Here is a 23054-nt window from a genome sequence, read left to right as displayed (position 1 = left end):
TTTTTAACTGTTTTGTGCTAGTGGATTTCCCACGCTGCCTCCGAACAAAGAGAGCGGACGGCGAATGTGCCTCAATCCCTTTGATCTGAACATCTTGGAGAAGGAAGAGACCGTCGCAATGACAAACAGCGGGTAGGATACTGCTCTAATGCGACTCAATGTAGAAAAGTGATCCCCCGCTATGTGGTATGCCCGGATCAAAGGGGGATTATGTGCAAGATTGAGGGGACCGTGTAGGAAATATTAAGTAACCAACTTGATTTGAGAATGCAAAAGAAAATTGACATGGATAAAAGGAGAAATAATAATACAATAACTTTATTCTACTCATACGCAATTTAAGTCTACCCTTAACAAAGCAGTGGGACATTTAGGTACCCCATATGAGTGGGTGTGAAGCCAAGGGGCACAAGAGATTTTTTTTCTCAACAGAGTTATGTGCAGAAATTAAGTATAGATAACAAACGAGATCAACTAGATATATATATCAGTGCATTTGATTTTCCACTAGATGTCAGCACTGAACAGAGACTCTCTCGTATCCCTTGGCCACCAAGTTTTTGAGTATTTATTCTAACGATTAAGTTTACCTAACTGCGTTGAGAAAAAAATCACTTGTGCCCCTTGGCTTATGATAATATTTTAGGGCTACAATCGTTCATTGTTAATTAAGAACATTTTATGCTACCTTTCTTAGTAATAGCTCCACTTTTCCATAGCCATTTACGAGGTCAGATGCGAATCCCCAATGTTTCTCCTTCTTTGCCGCATTGCTTGGTAACATACTAAATAATTTTGGCCCCAAGTATCGAAAAATGGCTTTAATAGAGACTTTGATTCTGATATCGACATTATCCCACATCAATACTGGCCTTCGTGCTACTAAATATCAAACCAGATGGAAAGAAAGAATGCCTGATAAATTTAAAAGTACTTCTCTGACACTTAGTTAAATTAATTCGACTTTGTTAAGGTTTACAATGAAAACACGAAATAACATCTGCTTCTAATGATTTAAAAATTGTCAACGGCGAAGAGAGAATCGCAGGAAGTTAGAGATATGAACGACGGGACAGAGGCAAGATGGAAAGGATGGAAAGAGTTAACAGAACTATACCGCAACGAAATGAATGTCTGCAAGCTCATTAAATATTCAAACTTACCTTTATAAAAATTTGAATCTTTAATGAAATGTATTTGGGCAATAGACACAGATCACTAACGGTTACGATCATAAAAATTAACTACAGTGATGGCATTTCACTTACCATCATTGAGTCAGGGATTTATTTCTACCCCAAGAGGTTGGTATGAAGGCTGCGTCATACACCCTCTCCAACGTACCCACATACGACAAAACGACAATAATTAATGAGGCGAAGGATATATTCCTCAGGCCCATTTAGCGCATATCCGGCGGCCAATGCAATACAACCCAGATTGAAAACAAGTACGAACAAGGCCGCAGGAAATAATATGGAGTCGTCTCACATTAGCTAAGACATTTCCCGCCAGCGCAACACTTCGACCGCAATAGTGGAAATTAAAAAAATAAACAAATAAAAAGGAACAAGAAAAGTGAAGTTGCGCCATTACCGACCCAACAGACGAGTCTCAAAGATATCAATCACCAGACGTCTGAGCGGGGCTCTGTCTCTCCCGATCCCATACAGAAGTCACTTTCTTTCACGGGGGAATTTATATGAGTTCGCTGGAAGAGGTGGAGTAGGGTTAAAAGTGTCTGGCCAGCACAGAGTCACGCAAGAAAACACTCTCTTTTTCCAAAGAGTTATACACGCGGGACGCCAGTGACATCGATCCGTGGATCTTACTCGCTCTATATACGGCTAACAGGCGAGAAAGAATCAACTGGTGGAAATCGGTGACAAGCGGAGGTGAGAGGGAAAGAAAGCATGACGGATAACGTTTTTCCATTCATCCGAGGATTTGAGATTAACGGCTTCCGTTCGGTGCCGCTGGCTTTACCAGGAGACGATCACTGTTCCCAATTAAGACTTCACGCAGGCAGACCTTGGCGATAAATGGAAATCCAGAAAAATACGACGATTTTTAAATAAATCGGACGTCCGATATTGAGTTTTGGACATTGACGATACATGGCTGTGCTATAAAAAATGCGGGACTTAGCCCTGTAATAAAGGGAAATGCAATCACCGGTAATACAGGCCACGGTGGCGGTAGGTTCAAGTCCTCGCCTACCATATCGAAGGTCACGGGTTGAGACCCGCCTAGGTAGTTTGCCTACCCTACCCGGTACATGTATGTTTGTGCACGATTAATTGTTTAATTTTATGAAAACTCCGATGTAAAAGCCACGTAGGGTTTTCAGCGGTGAGGCAATAAATAAATATTTAAAAAAGCTATAGTTCATGCGTAAGAAAATTGTGAATTCGACATACTTTTTATTGCTACTCACCGTTTGGTTTCATCATTCTTTTACCATTTTTATATATTGAGGAGTACCTAGATATTCCTCTTGATAATGACACGAGAGTTTTGCATTCGGCCAGGGTGTACCAACCAAAACCAATTGGAATTTAAAAAAATTTCTGTCAATTTTCCATAAATACCTCAATTTCCTTTAACTACCCGTTTCAATGCACTTTTATTATTTTCCGAGGCATACGGCGTCGTAGTTGGCTTCTTTAATGAGGAATAATAGTGATTTCACCTGAAGATATTTCAAAATGAATTGAAATCGGTTGTCTAGGGAAATTTAATAATTTGTGGAAAATTGCTAGCAACTTTGAAATTGTTGATGTAAGCTTCTGCGGAGTGGTGCGATAGGTGCATAGAGGGTTCCGGGTTGTGCACCGCGTCGACTCATCTTCGTGAAGACAGTTTCGTCCACGAAGATCGACGCTGAGGACAATCCGGTAACCTTCTGCTCGAACTTTTAAATTATTGAATGCTAGAATTCCGCTAGGCTAATTGTAAGCCTGAGACTAGTTTCTACTTTCTTCTATTTAATTAAACATGAACTCAGGGTTACACGAAGTAAGGCGGTAAAAGTTCTCACCGATCATGCATTAATCCTTGCAAGCTGACTACAACAATGGTAAAATATAAAATTATTAAGTGGATTAATATCCATCCAGCTGGATAAAAATAGTTGGCGAAAAGGAAAACAAATATCAACAGACCCAAACCAGAAATGGAAAGTTATGAGGAAACTGGAATATAGTTTCATTATTATTATATTATAATATTTTACAAGTTGCTATTCCCCAGGTGGTAACAGTTAATATGCAATGGTAATAGTTTGTAATGAAAATACATCACCAAATTAAATTTAATCAGTGAAATCGAAAATTTAAAAGTAACATGGAAATTAGTTTTCCAGGATTATTTTTTTCGCACCTATTCTCAAAAATCTTTATAGTTATAGCAATTAAAATACGAGAAGAAGACTAATGCCTTGATGCACACGTAGCGGGTATTCGCTGTTGGTCGTCGTTGCTCGCTTGTTTAATGAGGAAGAATAGTGAGGTCGCGGCGCATGCACGCATGCGATCGGATCAGGGTCGACCTGAATCGCGCAGTTGTTGTGACGGAGGTGGTGGGGGGAGGGGCGACAGGAATAACACGGAGGGGAGGGGGGAAATGGAAGAAGGGGATGGGGGAGAAATCACGCATTTGCATTCGAGGCAATCGCTTCCCCCCCTTCCCCCATCAATGCTACCCCTACCTCGAAATGCGGACAGCGGGGAAAGGGGCTTGGATGCATGACTTACTCACTCACTGATTCAACCCAAAAGGTTGGTTTGAACAGGTAAGGGTAGAGCTCACCCCAACCTAAGCAACTAGGCTGAGAATATTACACATTCAATGTAGTGATACCAGCCAGTTCCTTTCCATGGGTCACCTAGCTTTTCGAATATTCTCATTTACATCTACATATAACACTGCAAGCCACCAACAGACGTGTTTGGCAGGGAGTGAATCATCACCATCAGAGGATTAAAATTTACTTGCACGAACATGCACAACGCATTGTTTACGCTACATATGTAACATAAGCTATGGGATTAATCAACATCCTACTTATGAAGGAAAATACTTATGGAGCTAGAATATGCTAAATATGCTGATAGAAATACTAGGAAAATTCATGTATGTTCAATAAGGAATACATACGTTAGTAGGTTACATTAAAAGTCAACTAACTTATTAGTAAGTCCTAACGATTCCCATAAGTATAGTCTCTTGCCGATTACGGAAGGAAGGACATTTTAAATCTATCTGTTCTACCGTACTTTCTTGGCGTTCGTAAGACATGGCTAACTGCGATAGAAAATAAACTGCTGTTGAATTTACAAAATAGTTTAGTCTAGTTTTCAAAATACGGTCCGACAGTGAACATCCGAGTTGTTCAAAGAGGTCAGTAACGCTAATTGAGGGTGTCCGAAGGCTTCAACTGCGATTTGAACCCTAGATCCTTCGATCAGCAGCCAAGCGCTTTTATCCACTTGGCTACCACGCTCCCTAACAAATAGAAGGGGATAGGATATTACGAAGTGTTCGGGGCGAGGATGACATACTCGGGAAAATAAAATAAATATAAAATAAAAAGGTTTAAAAACACCCTTTTTAAAATAAGTATAAAAAATAAGCTTTTCATCACTTGGAGAATAAAGCGAGGGCTGATAAGGTTTATTAGAAACTAGCAGGTCATCCGGCGTTACTCGGGAAGGATAATACCCAAAGAAGTGGAAAACTTGGCATTCATACTCATACAGGATTTTTTAAACGTTTTCTTCTTTGAGCGTGTCAAGAGGTGTGCCTACACGGTAGGACATCCAACCGCAGAAGTTCTATGACATGACGTAAAAATTGCTACGAGAAAATGACGCAAAGGAGGCGTTGGACACAACCAGAAGTAGCACTACGGGCTTTGAGAGCATGAGACGCACCTACGTACTGACTTTGGTTGCAGTCCGTGCAGCAGTTTGGAGATGCATAGCGGACATACTAACAGGCAACCTCTTTCATAAATGTATACCGATATATGAGGGTAGAAGAGCATGATAGGTGAGCAAGGACTGGCACGTAATATTAACATCTAGATGTAGCTAATGTTAATGTTCAAGTCAGAAACTTTTACGGCTACGGATGAATGCCTCTGCTTCAACGTGTATGATCGAATGTTTATATAACACGCCGGGAAAGCACAAAATCTTACTTTACGACTCTATTGTTGCCGACGCTGCATACCCTTTACCGCCCTTCCAAGGAGATTTAAGTCCACCGACGATCGAAGGTCTTTTGGACTTATTTCCCCGCAATAAATAACGAACGCGTCCCCGATTTTTATCATCGCGCGAAATCGCGAACTGGCGATGAAAACAAAGCAAGAACGACGGAGAAAATCGGAAACAGAAGAATGAAGTTCACTCGCCGAGGTTCGAGTCCCGGCGTCAGACTCCTAAAGAGTACCGCCTGCTAAATGGAAAACTGGTTTTTGAGAGCGTACATCTGAGGGTGCGTATTGCATGTGAGGAAATAACCGGTTCACTCACCTCCACATTTCCTTCAGCTCCGGACGTAACGAAGCCGGCGTGCGAAGTGCGAGCATAATTGGACCACGTGCCACTGCTACGGAAACATTCTCCCGAACTAATGGGCTTTGTAGAAAATGAAACTTCGCTTCGTACAATCCACAATTTCAGTTGACTAGCACCAACCATGGCTTCAGCATCGATATTAAAATGAAAACACCAACGGTGAAATCTATACACATTATTTAAAGTATACCGGGACTAGCCGCGGTGATAACTTTTACGGGAGTCACCCGCAATGCACAATCGTGCGAAAAATCCACAGAGAAAAAATCATCCCGGTCAAGGCGGATGATTTTTTCTCTGTGGATCTTTCGCACTATATACATTATGTTTATGGCGTGTAAGTCTGTGTGCATTTTGGACAGTCACACTTTAGGGTCTATCTAGGTCGCACCAAGTGCTACAGGGGTGGGGTTTGGTGCGTTCGACGCATTTTAGAATTGGTTCCAGCGCTGCAGATCGGCATTGCGTAACATTGCTGACAAGAAAACGTACAAAAATAGACCAAAAACAGCCTGCCCACAAAACGGGAGAAAAAACAGTGGGAAGGCAAAATTGATTCCTGCCTTTCCACTGCAGTGGTTCTCCTTTACAAAACTCTAGCAACCGGCAACATTTACAACACTATGACAAGCAACAGCGCCACAACGATACGCGACAAGGCAACGACCAGTAGCGCAGCAGAGTCAAACCGGCTATGGAACAGGCAGGTTGGAACTGCTATTTCACATTTCAATATACATCTCCACGACGTACCATGGTTCCGACACCCTTTTATCATTTTTAAGCTGTCATAAGAGTGCCGAAACCATGATCGGTAGGGGAGTTGTACATTTAAGTGTGGATTATTCTATTGGTGTTTTACATTTTGTTATGGATATATCGCATTTCCAACACATCAAACCTGAAAAGATTTTTTGCGTTCAACACAGAATTTAATTTTCAAGATATTTGGCATTATTAAACGGGTCGCTCTACTACCTCAGAACGTAGATTTTTTCTGTACAACCGTCATCGTGACGTCACCTGGTAGAATTCCTTTTGTTGCGCGACTATTATAAGAGGAGGTGAAAATGACTACGTTTTTCATTTCTTTTGATTGGTAAACATTAACCGGTTTCATTATCAACGGTGCTGTCCCTTGATAATGGCATGTTTGCTTAGAAACCAGTCAGGTCCGACCGAAAGAACCGCTTCTCCAGACACGCAGGCAGAGAGGGGGTGATTCAAGGATCAGCACGACCCGGAATATTTTTGGGTCGCTGAAAAATGATTGTGATGGAATAGCCTTTATACCTAGAGGACATGAAATTGATTCATACACAATCGTCTTTTTCGGTTAAGGAGACTCACGATACAGAGCCAACAGTGTTCTGGTAGTTGATATCAACATCCTGCGCCCGGGTGCGGTGGCTGATTTGTATTTACAACAGTCTTATTGGCGAAAATTAGAATGAAAATTTTTAGAAAAAAATTAACTTCAAAGCTCCAGAGCGTTCATATTTATGTACAGTATGTATGATTAAACACTTTCCCGGCGAACAACATGTAAAAACGTTTCTCGGGATACCGCGCGGGTAAGATTATAAGAGTACGGTACAGTGTTCCACTATCACAGTTCAATTAAGCAAGACACGGAAAATGCGCTTTAAACAACTTAGTGTACCATTTTAATCAGAAGCAATTTGAAGATAATTACGACTATCATATTTTGCGATACCATTTCCATAGACTGTTTTCATATTTCGCACTAATTTCTTAAATAAACGTTACCAGCAATTTCTTTTTCCGACGAAGTTATAGCCATATCTTAAGTAAACAGGTCCATTCCTATTCCGCTATACCATCGTGGCCTAGAAATATCCTCGTTCCCCCTCGCACGAATCACGCACTAAACGTGTTTATTTACGTCGGTCGCGCGGTCACCCGGCAGATAAAACACTCCCACTCATCAACTCTCACCGTTCTATGATGGAGTACGTACAGCAATAATGAGCTCCCGACCGAACGTGGCTTAGAGTCACTCCCCACAGTTTCTCTCGCGATCCAGCCACCTCATTGGTTGAGGGAGACGAGGAGATATCCCGGCCTATTCCACTGGCATCATAGACTCAAAACGGCTAATTCCACGCCGCGGGTAGGTATACCCATATATCTCCACGTACTATTAAAGATATCAAGGTGTCTCGATTGATAAAATGAATGGTGTCACTCGCTAGGACGACTCACTGCATGTTTTTATTTCATTCCTTTGCACTAAATTTGCCTGGAATTGAAATGGGAATTACTAACCGTTCCAAGTTTCGTCTTTTCATGGAAGACGACTTGTATTTTGCTACAGTGGATTCGGGGGTCCCAGGGCGGGCCCCGCGAGGATACAACTCGAGGACCGGGAACCAAGTCTGAAGCCGTGTCCCAACTCGTTAGCCATTAGGCATCATGTATTTAAGCCAGCCAGATTCTGGGCAGCCAACCACAAGGGAGCATGAATTGGGACATCCTTACGGAGGTGCTGCCATCTACTGGGCACTAGGCCAATGCAAAACAAGAGATAATCGGAATGATTTGAACAAATGATGAACAAAACCCACCCTAAATTGTTAAAATGTAATTTTGAGTATTAGATGTCGGAGAAGAGTATTTAATCATAATTTTAGTATCTTAGACAACCTTTTTGTAATAGTAAAGTAGGGGTATACTTTCAAATTCGTATTTTTAGTTCCGTATGGTTTTGTTAAAGAGGTTTTAGCTAAGTTGGTAGCGAAATGTTAACGTATATCCCTTTTAATTGGTTTGTAATATTTAAATCGTCTCTCAACCAAGTACTTTTTTGAATTCCTTATATTTTAGCAATTTAATTTTTAGTTTTGTATTATTAGAACAGGTCTATTTAGTCTATTCAAACGGTTACCGTCTGATTTGGGATTTATTTTCAAAATTTATTTCAAGTATGGTTTACGTACATAAATCAGGTTTCGGTATCATCTTTTAATCACCATACATTTTAATTTTTGTTACTTATTCCGATTCCAATTTCGGGACTTTGTCCAATAACATATAATAATAATTGTTTATTCTTACCGGTGTTAACCTAATGTACAAAAAGTGTTAAATAAGAATTTAGACATAGTGTTACATAATTAAGAATATATTAGAAGCATATAAACATCAATAAGCATTATTTAACACGTTAGAAAAGTAAACGGTAGCAAAACATTACATGTGATCGGTATAAAAAGTTATAAAATAACATATACATACACAAGAAGCATATAAACACTAATTAGCATTAAAATTAACGCCGCCTTCTCTTTAACTAATTTCTCCGTAATTCTTACACTTCCATTAACGCAATTTCATTATTATAAACAAAATAAAAATTAATAATTATTGGAACAAGTCTCAAAATATCAACACTACTTGCAAACAAGTACCTACTATCCCTTGTTGACAGCCATGATGCCCTTTCTCCTGAAGACGCTTTGCACGCTTTGAATCATGGGAAAAGTGGGGCGAAGGATGCACTCCTCGATGCCTAAATCTGGCGGCCGCGTTAGCTGCCTAAATTCCCTCCCTTATGCTGGCTAACGAGTTGGGACATCCTTCCAAGATGGCGTCATGGCTAAATCCTGGAATTGGCATAGCCAAATGGCCAATTGGGACACGGCTTGAGACTTATACGCCCGTGCCTCTCGAGAGGGGGAGGACAGGAAGGAAAAAGGAATGGAGGCATCGCCGCGATGAGAGCCCGACGATACCTCCAGGGGAAGGACGGGGAAGGAAGGGAGAGGACGAGGAATCCTGCACCGTCACAAGGCGGGCAGGTCTTACCATCAGCGAAACCAAGCATACGCAATTAATATACTAACGATCTTGGAGGAGTATTCTATGAGGAAGAATAATCCAACGATCAAATCGTTAGATTGTATTTTGCTACAGTGCGAAACATTTTTACGACCATTTAGTGCTAATGAAGAGGGCCTGTGGAGGAAGATGCTGCATGCTGGTGATTGATCACTCCATGCCAAACACCCTAGAAGTGGCTAGTACGGTACTAAGTTGATTGGTTTACTATATTGGTTGAGGAAGGCGAGGAGATAGCCTGGCCTATTCCACTGGCATCATAGACTCAAAACGGCTAGTTCTGAGCCGCGGATAGGTATGGGTGCATGTAGGTATAACGCGTCTACTTACGTCACCCAATGTCTCAGTAAAACGCGCCTTAATAAAAGCGTCAGCGGACGGGATATCTGATACCTGTCACCACCTAGCGAGAGAAAGGTGGAACTCGAGACCGCATAGACGAGGTCATACGTTCATTTCATAAGGACGTAGACGTCGTGCAGCGAAGCAAGCGAAATCGAGATGGCACGACTGCGGTTTGAGAGAGGTTGATAGTTTCTATCATTCGTCGAGGAATAAATAAATCAATAACGATTCGATTGAAGCCGTCGACGGGGATTGTCGACTCCAATTTGAGAACAAACATCGTTTGAAATATCGATTGGGATTCGCAAAAAGAATTCTCGGTAAATGCCATGGAAAGGTGAAAGAGATAAGCTACCTGATTCTAGTAAGGCCTCACTTGGAATATTCTGCCCGCGTGTGGGACAATAGAGTGGTTTCCTATTTTTTTTAATTGCCTAAATCGAAAGATTACCACTCCTGGAGTACGTATTTCATGTATATATTTTTAAATGACGATATTTATTTTACGCGATTAAATGAAAAGTGAAAAATTTCAAGCGCGCGAAAACGCGATGGCTAAGTATGAATGCTGGGAAAAGCCCGTGTGACGTCATTCTGGTTTCAGCTTCCGTCGCGTGAGGCCACCTTGGGGCGAGGCTATGTGTGCCGCTACGACGCATGCTGGTAGCGCTTGCCTTAAATAAGGATTATCAATACCCTATCAAATGAAGGAAACGTTCCGACCATAGGCAATTTTAATAGGTGATTATTAAGAAATGTTTCCCTGAGCTCTGTGCCACATGCATGCATTGGTAAACTCAGACGATGTAAAACTCCTGATTACTCGTATAAAATCTAGGTCCCTCTGACGCACGTGTTGTTGCATCGCATGGCCGCCAATCTGCCCTTTTTCAAATGAGGTTGAAATTGACCATTAACATTCGTCTAAACTGGGATTTCTAAAACAAAATTATTTGTGTATTATGAATACACAAATGTGGGTAACGAATCGCACTCAATGCCTTTCGTTTTCTTTGATGAAGGAACCTACCCAATTGTGACGAAGGACTGATAGCAGAAACCAATATAGCGAAGGGCGGCCAGATTCGCGATGACTTGTAACGATAAAGAGTGCAGCGTTTCCAATATGATAGGCGACACAAGATGGGGATCTTTGCAGGATCAAAGAGCAAAGTATTGGCTAAATTTAGTTAGTAAATTCGAGGAAGATTTTTTTCTCAGACGACGTCAAGCATATCATTCGTTTGCCGTCGCACTATGGTAGGCCTGATCACAAGAAGATAATGAAGGAAATAAACTGCAAAACAGAGACATTTAACATCTTTTTCTCTCCGCGTAATATCAGAGATAGAAACGGTGTCTCGGTTAATAATATTAACGACGTCACTCGCTCGGACGGCTCATTGCATGTTTTTATTTTTCCCTTGAAATAACCATGCACGGACTGGCTATTGAAATTATCAACCATCAGCATGTTTTTCCTATGCTTGAATGCGCACGAATTTTTTATACATTATTATGCGTATTTTTGTGACCTTGCGGTGTGCATGTAGGGATCCACTTGCATGCTGCATGCTGGTGATTGATCACCCCCTGCCAAACACTCTAGAGGTGACTAGAAGGGTATTATGTAGATGTTATGAATTTGGAGTGAACATATTGTAAGAGGCTGTATCATAAATTATCGAGGAGGATAAATCCAAACAGACACATACCATGGAAACAATTATTTCTTTCGTCAGCTGTTGGAAATGAAGAAAGGGATTCTTGGGAGTACTTTTTCCTCACAGTTCTCCAACGAAAGATGAGGAATAGATAGTAAAAGCGGGAGAAGTCTACTGACAACCGTAAAAAGACGGGACAGCTTCGCGGTACCCATCACCCTCGCTCTCGTCTTTCTTCGCGTAGAATGTTTGAAGCTAATGCTGATAAAAATGTAAAGTCCGCTAAAAAGTTGTTGGTCCTTAAATGCGCAGAATTCCAGGGAGTGGAAGGGAAAATTACAGCAGTGGGGGAACTTAAGAGGGAAATTGAAGTTCTTCGGACCAAGTCAAACACAACCTCGGATAAAGTCAAGCCCCAAGCACAAGAGGCAATTTTAACCTACACCCTTCGATACTTCACGATAGACTCGTTTGATGAATAATAATGGAAAAGTGCAATTACCTTTCATTTTAATGCGTAACCCATCAGTTAATTCCGTCACTTGGGAAGCAGGAAAGCTAGCGACGTGAGAAGCAAGAAAGAAATTATTAGCAGAGTAGCCCAAGCGAAGAGAGCATTCCACCGAAAGAGAGACCTACTTGAAGCGGGAAACTTAAATATCAGAGTAAGGAAACAATTTATAAGAACCTACATTTGGAGTATGCTCCTGTATGGAAGTGAGGCATGGACAATGACAGCAGCAGACAGAGCAAAGATAGAAGCCTTCGAAATGTGGTGCTACAGAATAATGATGAGGACCAAATGGATCGACCGAGTAAGTACTGATGAAGTCTTAAGAAGACTAAAAGAGAAGAGAAGCCTCGTGAAAACCTTAGTAATAAGACGGAGCAACCTTAAAGGCCATTTTTGAGACATGATGATCTAATGAAGACAACCATCGAGGGGCAAGTGGATAGCAAGAAAGGAAAAGGAAGACCTCGACTACATTGCATGGAACATGTAAAGAAATAGAAGAAGTGAAAGAGAAGATATACATAGGCGTGAAAAGATTAGCTGTTAGGACAATTGAGTGGAGAGCTGCGTCAAACCAATCTTACGATTGTTCACTAGTGCTGATGATAATGACCCATCGTGAACGCAAAGCAACGGTCTGAAACCTTAATAGTAACCATTTAAATACAAATATCCAGGTATGACCGAAGCATCAGGAATCGCCTCAAAAACAATCATATTATTAGAAAGGCAAGAATATTCTAAAAACAACCCTTTTTGAAAAGTTTCCGAAGAAACTCCGCTAACACGTACCATATACACCGCAGATAGGGTGCAAACATCAAATCCATACTCGGTAAACCACCCGAGCGCAGTAGAGGGCGGAAGAAAGTTTTCTTGCTCGTAGTGGGACAGATAAGGCGAAAGGTGGAAACGGACGGAGTTCAGAGATCCTCCCCTTCACCTCCAACCCTCAGTTGAGAAAGAAGAGCACGCGATGCACACAAAAAGACTGCCGCACAAAAGAGAGCACCACACACAAAAGGCGGAGCAAGTGGGCGGAACTTGACGTCCGCAAACAAAAGAATGCCGTCGCACCTGAAGCACCCAGCTCAACAGATTCACTCACAACTCCCTCGACCAGGCCAAATGAGTTCGACTTTTTGGTGCACTCCTTCGAGAGAAATTCTCCTTCATTCCGAAGAGGATAACCAACCGTACTTGGACGACGTTATTTTCAAGATTGCTGACCCCACAATTCTATTCATACTAAGAAGTGTAACATCATTATAGGAACAGAAATTTGGCAAACTGATGATGATTCAGACAGTGAGATTCCCAAAATCATTCACCATTTGCAATGAAGATAGAATTTACCGAGCAGGAGTATTTGTAGCTGTAAGATATTTGATTACTTAAGCCGTTACGATACTCTTGTTAATGTTACTGACCTCTTAAATCAACTTGAAGAAATAAATTCCGGAGTAGTTAAGTTTTCCGAGGAAGTTAACCATACCTTACCATCGCCAAAACACAACGGTGGGTAAGATTTGTGAGTTGCTAACTCTAAGTAAGTGAGAGTTACTAACTTATGTACTCCTTAATGAATGTTTCTGAATTTTCCTAGTATCGCTAACCGTCATATTGGTTAAATCGCCACGATTACTTGCAGAATCTCTTGAAAAAGCGCACACGGAAAGACCGTGCGGTATGAAAAAGTTTTTTTTTACGGACAAAAGGGCGAAAGTCTCAAGGATTGAAAGATAAATAATAAGTTATCATTAGAATGCTTTCCATTTTTAAAAAAATCGCGCCTTATTGTACTCATTCGTTTCCGCAAAAAGTAGCTCAGCGAAAAATGAAACCTCCTCGCCTAGTAGGGCATACGCTAGCGACTCTTAAAATTTGCTACGAGGTTCGGGGAAGAAACTTTTCTTTTTTTTTAATATTCACAGAAAATACCATGTTTTCTCAGTTGACATCAATTTTCTCACACAACCTCCTTATTTAAATAAATGATCGTGAAAATAACTTTGCAACTTTTTCACATCGCATACCATTTGAAATATTTTACGTAAACATACCATTTACCTTGACCGAAGGAAACTGTTCATAGGGATACCATGCAATGAAATATTTTCGCTTGATCCATTTTCCCGCCGCTATAGCACTTCAGGTCTTTCTTGTGGTCTCAAACACAAAAATTAACAAGAATGGAGCAACTTTGGGCATCAATGATTACGTGCATCAGACGGCGAATAGACGTTATAATATATCAATTGATACATCACAACATAAAAAAATATTATCTATAGGACCAGATAGGGCAATCAGGGTTGCTTTCAACCCTGCAATGATTTATCTTCGAAGATACGTCTCAAATGAAACGAGGGAACTACTTGTGGGTGCTCAAAAGCAAGCAAGTTCTTTTGCAACGGAGGTTTGTCATGGTGCGGCTAATACATGGCGGGAGAAATGGAAAAGAAAGAAGCCAACGCAATAACGCGTTTCCTCTCAGAAGTTTCGAATCACAACGAAAGTCAACTCTTCCTTAAAAAGTCTATTGTCCTCGGACCAACAGCCCCATTCAATGAATTGAGCTCAAAGAGAAGGCATATGCGTGAAGGTCAGAAGAATCAGGACGTCAACGAGAGTAAGGGGCAGAGTTCAAAGAAAGGTGAGTCGACACAATGCCCTTCGTGGAATAAAAAAGCGATTCCACTTGAAGGCCGATTGGAGCATTCAGCGTACGCAGACACAATCGCAAAGTTGGCACATGTTCGACGAACGGTTCTCCTGCACTCGGAGAGATGCACCACCAAAAAGCATTTTTTTTTCAGATTTGCAATAGAAATTTTTCACAAAAATAACACACACCACTGGTTTGATAGTTACTTGATTTGACCCGAGAAAAATTTTCCCTGGACCGGGAATCGAACCACGCACCTTCGGATTCCCGGGCCAATGCGCAGACCACTTCCTTAAGGCCGTTTTACACGGTACACGGAATTGCGCAATCTGACGTACACGCGAAGGCGCAATCAAAATTGTGTCGTGTTAAGCGGTGAATTGCTAGAACACATGCGAGAATGCGTGGATGCGAGACGGCAAAATAGCCCCTGTTCTAATTTCGTTCATGCATTCGCGCAATTCCACGCCATTTTAGAAATTAATGCAGCTCTAACCTGCGCAATTCCGTGCCCCGTGTAAAACGGCCTCTACCTATGGGAATTTTACCGTTGCTCATGGTACGAGGTTTTTCTAAGCCTATAAGATATGCGCGAGGGCCTAACATCTCGTGCCATGAGACTAAGTACAATTACCATTAGAATTCAGGATCCTAGATTGCGTAGTGACCTCAGTGACCCGGAAAGCCAAAGGTTCGATTCCCGGTCCAGGGAAATTTTCCACGTAAATTTCAACTCCCTTCACGCGGAGGGCTCGGAATATTACACATTCCCAAACTGACGATTTAAATAATTAATATTAGCACAAAAATCCAGCAATCTGTTCGCGTCGTAATATGTTATCGTAATATGTACTTCTTTCTATCTTTAAACATACTCATCAGTAAAAAGATCCATGATGTATTCGCAATAACCTCCTTTCATAAAAGCTTTAAATAAACACTTCCTTTGGCAAAGAGGTGAATTGGACAAAAATTGAAAAATATTTACTTGATATTGAGGGATAAAATTTAATTTTCACAGTTTAAACCGAATATTCTTCTGGAACACATTTACTTACAGATCATCCTTAGTCTATTATAGTTCAGAGTTTCATAACTCTCTCAGATAAAGTAAACTCGAGATAAACCCCATTCGCCACGCCTTACCTGCAAGGAAAATAGAAATATATTAGAAGAAAATACGAGCAAAAAATTCGGTCAAAATTCACCTTCATGGACCATTTTCGGATATTATAAACTTATGGGCAATTCGCAGAAATAAATGCCTACGCTACTGCAACTTCAGGGCCTAAAGAAATGCTATCGTATTACAATCGGCATGCAATGGCTTCACATTTACTACACCAGAAAAAAAATTTTACCACCATATTTTCAAGGATTTGATTTTTTTCTTAACATTTGAGATGTAAGCAAATGTTGATATCGGTCTACTTCTACATGGAAAATTTCAAGGCGATAACGTGGGTTGATTCTAATCCATTAATCAGTCGCAAAAGTAAACAAAAGCGGACCGTTTGAGAGGAAGTGTTGCGTCTTCTTAAATCCAATTTTCTTCGTAAACATTATTGACAGCAAGGCGTAAACAGTGCGGATTAATAACGTTACAGGAATTTCCTTTGCTTACACGAATCAGTTGCATGAACTTCGACTGGAGTTATTAATTCAGAAAGTTAACAACCAGAAAACCGCTTCTCTGCAATCAGGATGTAATCCGCGAGCTTAATTACCATTCTATTTTCATTATATTCAAAGAAAATCAAACCTGGAAAAAGCCCTGAGTGGGTGAGAGGGAAGTTAAGGAAGAGAGTGAGGAATGGGAAGCCAGAGGATATTTTACGGCCGGCGAGAAGAGGATCGGCAATTAGCGACGGTAATACATAACTACTGCTGCCATCTAGAAGTTCCCGCACTAAACAATGCCAGCCGCATGGACGAAAGACTTCTCAAGATGAAATGGTGGCCATTAATTTGGGAAAAGCTGAAGTTCCACCCCGGGGGTTCGGGTTCCAACCTCACGGCGGGGGATGGAATTATGCCCTCACTAATATCTGGGAGGCAACTACGGAGGCAACTACGAGGTTCATGGGAAAACTATTACATGTGTCACAAGAAGTTCCACTCAAGGAATGCGCACTGTGATTACCTTCGGACCTAAGTTTAAGTGAGACTTAAGTTCGGACCTGCTTACCTTTTTAATATCAGTTGATGTATTCATCCTTCTATATATTTATATTACTTGCATATTAATTGAACAGTATTTTGATTTTTGTATAAAGTTGAAAGTTTATTTTAGCATTCTTAGCATAATATTAAATTATATTACTTAAGTATTCTTACCATAATTTCGAATTGCTGAGATTTGTGTATTAACTACCCATTGCGTTTATGCAAATAAATTTCACTGTTCCTTTCCGTAAATATTCTTTCACTAATTATGAGCTTCTAGTTATATGGTGTACGACCTGCATTATTTCTTTATTCCCTGATATATCAATTGATGATGCTTATGTTACATGCATTCTTCAATGAAGCAGCATTGCTGTTGTATCTGCTAGCAGTAAAAATATACTTTACATATCTTTATGACTACTAGGAAATGAAAAGTTTTGTTTCGTTTTCATGACTTTGGTTGTATACTGTACCTACTCTTTTGTTGTTGCAATTATTCAAAAAGGCATTTTTTCTCATTTTATTACAAGGAAGGACAAGAGATGATTTTTTAAATTCGTCGTTAGTACTAGACATGCGATATTTCAATAAGAATCAGAATCTACTACAAAAAATAGGATGGACAATTCATACAGAACGTATTTCAAATCTCATAATTTATTTGTTGAGTAAGTTTTCCGGTGAAATATTAGCAGAAGACAAGGATATGTTTACAGATCTTAAGTACTTCAGTGAATTGGAGGATGAACGCGAAATCAAGGAACTAGATTCCAGAATTGAGAGGTTAAAAAACTCACCTCCTTCGAGAACGATAAAAAAAACTTCAGAATTGACCGCGATATAAAAAGTAATCATTCACTTGACATTTTGTCCATTTAGTTATTTTTTATACTTATTATTACTGAATAATGTACCTAGTAGTACTAAATACTTGAGCACTTAAGAATAGAACGGATAACATCATCTTGAACCCAACTACATCCGACAGAAGCGATGAATTAAGAGATATATTTTTCCGAATGGATAGTCATGGGAATTCGTTTCTCCCCGTACAATAAAGGACTTATATTATGCATTGTGTAATTTAATTAGAACATGTCCTGTTTAAGCTTAAACGGCTCTTGTACAAACTTTCTTGCCTTACGCCTACTGAGGCGGCTTGCTAAGTAATATGCAGATGTAATTGGTCGATGTGTACTTAGCTTTTCTCTGCCCTGAGTTTGCATCCCCTAAGTTTACGATGCATGTCTAATTGGGCCAAAGAGCTGTCATAGTAAGCGGAATAAACTGTGCATACTTGGTAAGACTAGGTGCTCTGCCCTATAATTTTACGTTCAATTGTTGTTAACACCTACATGAGGCCGGGTACATTTTTGTAAATACCCCCTGCCACACACCCTAGAGTTTGCTCGATAGATTTCCTACAGGAATAGATCAAAACGAGCGTACTGCGCCCTTTCCCAGCGGGCTTCCCCCGCTCTTTTCAACGCAGGTCCACAGAGGGATAGGCGCGTTTCTAATTTTAAAATGTAGACTAAAAGGCATGGTCTTACGTAAAAATTTAATTGGAATGTTCATGTACAAACTGAGGTCAGAGGACCTCTTTAAACACAACAATGGAAGTAATTACACTATCCTCTGTTAAACGCACATGATGACTCATACTTACATATCAACAGGAGACTTGAACGTGGAATCAGCCGCATCTTGATAAAAGATATTTAAAAAATGCGAGATATTTTTGCAAATGAAGAAATGTATCCGTTTGTTTGTGAGCCGTTAACGTCAGGAATATTTACAGTTTTTTTATCATTTAAAAACCAATTCTAGGAAACAATAGCAATATTTAGGGAGTAAGATATGCCGTCGCATGTTCTCTGATAAATTCTGTGCATTTTGGTACCTCATTTGTAGATTTTAGTTGCGTATATGTTGAGAAAAAGGTATCTATACAGTACAAATAATATAGAAGATGTGTACCTCCTTGCTTTTGCTCTCGAGTGTAGCCGTAATCTCTGATCTGTCCCGAGAATAAGCGTTTATTGGCGGCGCGGTTCCCAACATCGCGTGAGGATCGCAGCGGAATAATCACGGGCTGGGATCTCTCCTCGCCTCATCCACGGCGTTTTCCCTGAACAAATAACCATCGCGGGTTTAGAGTGAAGACGCCACCTGTCGGCCGTGAGAAGTGGCTACTACAATGGTGGTTATTCGAATGACCCCCCACAATTAAGGCTATTCGGGACGCCGCGAAGTGGGAAAGAGATGGCCAAACCTTTAAAATTTAACCTTTTTTCAGTGAGAAAGTTGATGTATGACAAAGTCACTCTCTATTTGTTGATATGGCTTTGTTTTATGGTATGATTTGGCTTGTATTATTTATTTCTTCTGTGGCCATTTTTTATACAAATGATTATATGGAAGGAGGTGTATTTATTGTACGTTTCATTTTATTAGTTATTATGTTTGTAATGTCTATGATACTTTTAATTATTAGCCCTAATATAATTTCAATTTTATTTACTCATGTTTTCCGTTTATTTTTCTTTGCCGACCCGCATTAAAATTGAGAAGTTGCTTATCATATCCACTGGTCAACAATCCTAAGATTAGTTCGACGTAGCTCTCCACTTAATTCTCATATCATCTTTTGCCGAATAATTAACCTGGGAATATTGAATCTTTGGTTATTTTATTTTTTTATTCCAAAGTTCACACTCAAATTTGTCAAGCATCGATTAAAATTGATTAAATGAAGGGGCAACAGAAATTATCCTTTTATGGGATGGAATTGGGCCTCCTCTGTGCAGTCCCCTATCATGTAATAATGCGCTACTTCAATCTCGATCGCATGCGCTGAATTCGAAGATCGATTTTTTCAATTTATTCTGCGGTCGGGGGAGTGTGTGGTGAATGCAGGCGACGCAATGCACCCTCGAACACGACACGAAAATCATTCCGACGAGTGCAATGACTTCAAAAATATCTCCCGTCACCTTTCAGAGTGACACTCGACGCGTCGCTGACTGCCCTCGCAAAAAGAAACCACCATCCCATCATTTTTTCCCACTGGCGAACAGGTGATTGACGGTCATTTGCATTCACACGCCGATAACCGCAAGACGAACTCAAATATAATGTATGGGGTCAATATTTTTTTTTTTTTTTTTAATTTGGAATGACTTGACGACTGGTAGATTGGCTCCCAAATTGAGAGATGAACTCGGAATTATAACGGAAATTCCATGTTCGGTCTCTCGACACGCGATGCGAAGTACCATTGGTCAGCATGATGACTTATCCTACGTGAAAAACACCATGAAACAAATGTTAACTTAGATTTGTTTATTCACACAAATCAGTGCGCATTAACTATAGACAGCAGGCACAGTTAGTGTTATGTGTCGCACAGTTAGTGTTAGTGTTAATCGCAAACTGCAGAAAGGTATCATGTGTAAAATGAAAGATTTTTCTTTTTTCTGTAAGTTGTTGCTAAATGCAAGGGTGTAAATACAAGTTCTGAATGTCCATTCATATAAAACAAAAATATTTTTTTTTAAATATGTGCGTGGTGTATGTGGATATAGTAAGTTTTTTTCTCTCCCGTAAAGTTAGCCATATTGGGTAAGATGCCTTCCTGCAGTTAGCGGTTCATATGTTCTAAGGTATTAATTTTGTTTTGGCATAAAATGTGTTTCTGTTTATCAATGTAATAATATAAAAAAACGTAGAAATTGTTTACTTACCTTTACAAAAACTTTTCGCTAGGAAAATGACACGGAACTTTGCAAAATATATATGTATTTAAACTCATTTTTTGGAGCAATAAGGCAAAAAAGCCTATTCTATACCCAAAAGCTATGTGTTAAGAATAAAAAAAGTAAATTCAAAATAGTAAAACACAATGCTACAACAACCCTGTCACAAATCATTCGCACGGCATGATTGTAAATGATCGATTTTGAAGTATTAGTATTAAACGTACACCTTAACTTAAGAAATATAATTATTACATAAATAACGAACAAAAATTGCCATGGAGAAGCCCTCAAATAAAAATCAGAAGCGACGACGCGTACGACCATACACCAATTTTCACCATTACGTAACTCCTATTGTTTTCTCACGTCGCCAACAAAAATTGTTACAAGTAATCCTTAAGAGGGCGGATCACTCCTGCTTCTTTGAACGCCATCTACTTTACTTCAATCGATACATGGACATAATTTACTATTCAGTTCCTCCCGTCCATGATATACGTTCTAAAGCATACCGTCCAAGCGCCATCAGCAACACAATGCATTCGGATTCATGATTGAAATCTGTTTACCACGAATTCAATTGTCTATTTACGATTGCTAACGAGATGACAAGCAAAGATCAACGGATGGGTACAGGTAATGCTTCTCCATCAAGTTCATCCACGAACACCATCAGCATGTTTTCCTACGAGAGACGTCGGTGACGTCGTGAGTCAATTCCATCATCACACCCTCACTTTCCACGCTGCATTCGCATCAAGGGCGATGGATTTGACAAAGGCCGACTTACCCTCGTGTCGTGGAGGGGATGGGAGAGGTACGTTGAGCGAGGAACAAAAGGCTGTAGGGGATTTGGAGGTCATACGCATTGAGCGGTCTCGCCAGCGTCCAGTCAACGATTATGAAGGGATGGAGAAGCATAACTGGAGCCTGGAAATTTTTCTCCAATCCTTACCCCCTTTTTTCGTCTTTGTACGAAAGTTCATTGGGACAATTGAGGCCGCCAAGCGATAGAACCAGGGATGGCGAGTGAAACGTAACGAATATGTTTCGTCTCGACCCCGAGGGAAACGAAATTTTTAGGCCTAGGTTTAGTTTCGTTCCCGCACGAAATTAAAATCACCAAGGAGTTTAGTTTCAACCCGGGACGCAACTTTACTCCCGGGGACGAAATTAATTAATCGAAACTCCGCTGCTCATATTTAAGTTATGTTTAACGATTTAGTTACGACCCTGAGTTTAGCTCCCCGGGTTTAAATCCATTTCGTTTCTACGTTTCGCTCCCGGGAACAAAACTACTGAAATTTTACTGGTTTTGACTTTCGTTTAGTTTCGATTGCCATCCCTGATAGAACGCTAAATGATAATTCCATGAAATATAGAGGGATTATTATCAATTACTATACATTGATACAAGCAGGCTATTGCCTGATGGTGGTATGAGATTTAAAATAAAAACCTCCCTACCTAAGAGAAAAGTAAGGGGACAGAAAATACACCAATAGAATACAAATTATACATTAATTGGAATACCATACTACTAACACATGAAGTCTGAATCGATGAACCCAATTTCCAACTCTTCCCAATAAGTAACAATGACATCAACCAAGAATCGAGAAACAATAACCATTAAAAATTTAAGTATTTGCGGGGAAGATTTTAAAAATATTTTCAGTTAGGTCGTTCCATCTTTTATTCCCCCTGCAGGAAATATATTTTTTCCAAAAGGTCCGTGTCTTTATCCACCTCACAGCGCTCGTCAAAGAGGTTTGTGCATTAAAGGAAGTGCATGCCATTATCAAATATAACCCCCTATTGTTTCATTTCAAAATATAATCGACTGATTTTTCTTCACACATAGACGGCCACAAAAAATGGTAGGAGTAGAAGACAATGTTTAGTAGATCCGTGCAACAGGTAACATAATCACAGGCAAACTTTAGTATGCTCCATAGAGTTTCTTTAATAATCAACCAAAGTTTCAAAAAGCTATGTAACACTACTGTATCTAACTCACATCCACATATTACCCTGCCTGCCACCTACAGAGGTATTTGGCAGGAGTGCTCATCACCAACATGCAAAACAAATAAAATCAACTTCCAATCTATGCGAGCGCTCTAACTCAGTTGCTAAGTATAATTCGCTGTCTCAGGCGTGACTTCATAGAATCGACTAGACATAATAAAATGTAAAAAAAACTTCATAATTCCACGTAAATTTATTACTGTACGACCTCTATTGCGGAATTCGTCCAACACTAACAATGCTTATGCAGTGGATGGCATTAACATAAAGGCAACAGACGAAGTGAAGTACCTGGGAGTTACGATAACCTCGAACCTCACGTGGGGAACTCATATAAAGAATATTTGCGGTATAGCCCTGAAGAAATTAGGATTCGTCAAGCGTATTGTGGGAAGATTTTCGGATGAGAAAGTAAAAGAAAGGTGCTATTTCGCTCTCGTCCGACCGCACCTTGAA

The 23054-nt window shown here is 40.2% G+C and overlaps 1 protein-coding gene and 1 long non-coding RNA gene across 2 annotated transcripts in view; both read right to left on the bottom strand.

Annotated features, from left to right (window-relative positions):
- Nucleotides 1-15764, bottom strand: part of LOC124164584 — a 55161-nt gene extending 39397 nt beyond the window's left edge. The window contains exon 1 of the long non-coding RNA XR_006866072.1: nucleotides 15696-15764. This is a non-coding gene — a long non-coding RNA (uncharacterized LOC124164584). The remainder of the gene's footprint in view (nucleotides 1-15695) is intronic.
- The window catches only part of LOC124164583 (plexin domain-containing protein 2), a 279661-nt gene that overhangs the window by 111470 nt on the left and 145137 nt on the right, over nucleotides 1-23054 (bottom strand). The window lies entirely within an intron of this gene.

The sequence above is a fragment of the Ischnura elegans genome, chromosome 8 (genome assembly GCF_921293095.1).
Source record: "Ischnura elegans chromosome 8, ioIscEleg1.1, whole genome shotgun sequence".
Taxonomy (NCBI): domain Eukaryota; kingdom Metazoa; phylum Arthropoda; class Insecta; order Odonata; family Coenagrionidae; genus Ischnura; species Ischnura elegans.
Note: the sequence above shows the minus strand (reverse complement) of the source record. Positions and strands in the feature narration are given on the sequence as shown.